This window comes from Limulus polyphemus, unplaced genomic scaffold, assembly GCF_000517525.1.
Source record: "Limulus polyphemus unplaced genomic scaffold, Limulus_polyphemus-2.1.2 Scaffold11205, whole genome shotgun sequence".
Taxonomy (NCBI): domain Eukaryota; kingdom Metazoa; phylum Arthropoda; class Merostomata; order Xiphosura; family Limulidae; genus Limulus; species Limulus polyphemus.
Window position 1 is genome coordinate 15,222 of NW_013676815.1, and position 2,553 is coordinate 17,774.

A 2,553-nucleotide genomic window follows, 5' to 3' on the forward strand; every position below is an offset into this window, starting at 1 on the left:
CCAGGTAACGTCCTTTGTTTGTAGCGATAATTCCAGGTAACGTCCTTTGTTAGTAGCGATAATTCCAAGTAACATCCTTTGTTTGTAGCGATAATTCCAAGTAACGTCCTTTGTTTGTAGCGATAATTCCAGGTAACGTGCTCTGTTTGTAGCGATAATTCCAGGTAATGTGCTTTGTTTGTAGCGATAATTCCAAGTAACGTCCTTTGTTAGTAGCGATAATTCCAAGTAACACCCATGTTATAGAAAACGCCTATGTTTACTAGGACAAGGCGTTAATTTCCGAGAATTATTAAAATATCTTGAAATTGATTACGAAAGAATGGCTTTTTTTAATTTTTTTAATAGGTTGTTAGTATAAATATTGATAAAGTTTCACGTTAATTTTTGTGGTGTTTTATAGAGAAATACCAAATTATTTAGTTATTACATTAAACAGTCTTTCAGCTGTGTTGTTGGATAACATATTACTGGTTTGTTTATACACCTCGTTATCTGTAGGTTTAGGTTTGCCTTACAATCACACAAACAAACCCGTACGTTTTAATGTTTCTAGATTAAACCTTAATTATTTTTTTTTTACCTAAAGGGATAATATAAATTTTTAGTTTTGGGCTGCGGATCGAAAGTTCCGCGGCTAGAAACGAACTGCCATTGAACACTCTCCTCATTTTCAGCTGTGAATGTGTTATGAAAGTGATATAAAATCTCATTTTTTAGTTCAAAGACACATGATGGTGGTGAGCGCTGCTGACTGGTTGGCTTTCCTCTGGTCAGTTGTTCAAAATTAGGGAGTTCTGTACCGTTCAGCTCACGAGTTCACAGGTGACCTTAATTCTTCTATTCTGTTCTGCGGAGATGCTGTAGTGCTCTCTACCTTCAACACTGTGACGACTCCAGAACATCTCAACCATCATACACCAGAGTTCGATTAAGAATTGTTGGGGTCTTAGACACGACTCCACATCCCATTAAATCACAGACATATACATAAAGAAATAAGCTCCTAAAACATTTACACGCTGCATTAATAATAAAGTGATAAATATTGTGTCACGAGCCAAAAAACAAAACAAAAGAAAAACAACAATAAACAAGTAATTCTTAACTTAGGAAAACTATACACGATTATAAACACACAAGTTGTTTGTATATGTGTGACACCCCTTAGTTCTGGACAACTCAGGGAACGTTTAATGCTTGGAGACGGCTTGAATGAGTAATGAAGGAAAACTTTAACATAACAGCAAATGTACAGCGTTTCGACAAGGTTTTGTCATCATCAGGTACAAGTAGTTTACACAGACATATATATATATATACAGTATGGAACAAAGAGGTAAAATGACCAGATACTGTTGCAAGACTTAGAAGAGATGTCTTGGCACCAAGACACTATATCCATACTATACTATATCTACACTATATCTATATCCATACTATACTATATCTATATCCATGTAGATATAGTATAGTGTGGATATAGATATAGTATAGTGTAGATATAGTATAGTATGGATATAGATATAGTGTGTGGATATAGATATAGTTATACTATATCTATATTCACACTATACTATATCTATATCCACACTATACTATATCTATATCTATACTATATCTATATCCACACTATACTATATCTATATTCACACTATACTATATCTATATTCACACTATACTATATCTATATTCACACTATACTATATCTATATCCAAACTATACTATATCTATATCCACACTATACTATATCTATATCCACACTATACTATATCTATATTCACACTATACTATATCTATATTCACACTATACTATATCTATATCCAAACTATACTATATCTATATCCACACTATACTATATCTATATCCATACTACAATACATCTATATCCATACTACAATACATCTATATCCACACTATACTATATCTATATCCACACTATACTGTATCTATATCCACACTATTCTGTATCTATGTCCATACTACAATATATCTATATCCACACTATACTATATCCATACTATATATGTATCCATACTTTATATGTATCCATACTACAATATATCTATATCCACACTATATCTATATCCACACTATTCTATATCTATATCCATACTACAATATATCTATATCCACACAATACTGTATCTATATCCATACTATATATGTATCCATACTACACTATATCTATATCCACACTATTCTATATCTATATCCATACTACAATATATATCTATATCCACACAATACTGTATCTATATCCATACTATATCTGTATCTATATCCATACTACAATATATCTTTATCCACACTATACTATATCTATATTCACACTATACTATATCTATATCCATACTATAGCTATATCCATATCCATACTACAATATATCTATATCCACACTATACTATATCCATACTATAGCTATATCCATAACCATACTACAATATATCTATATCCACACTATACTATATCCATACTATTTTATACCCATACTATACTATATCCATACTATTTGATACCCATACTATACTATATCCATACTATTTTATA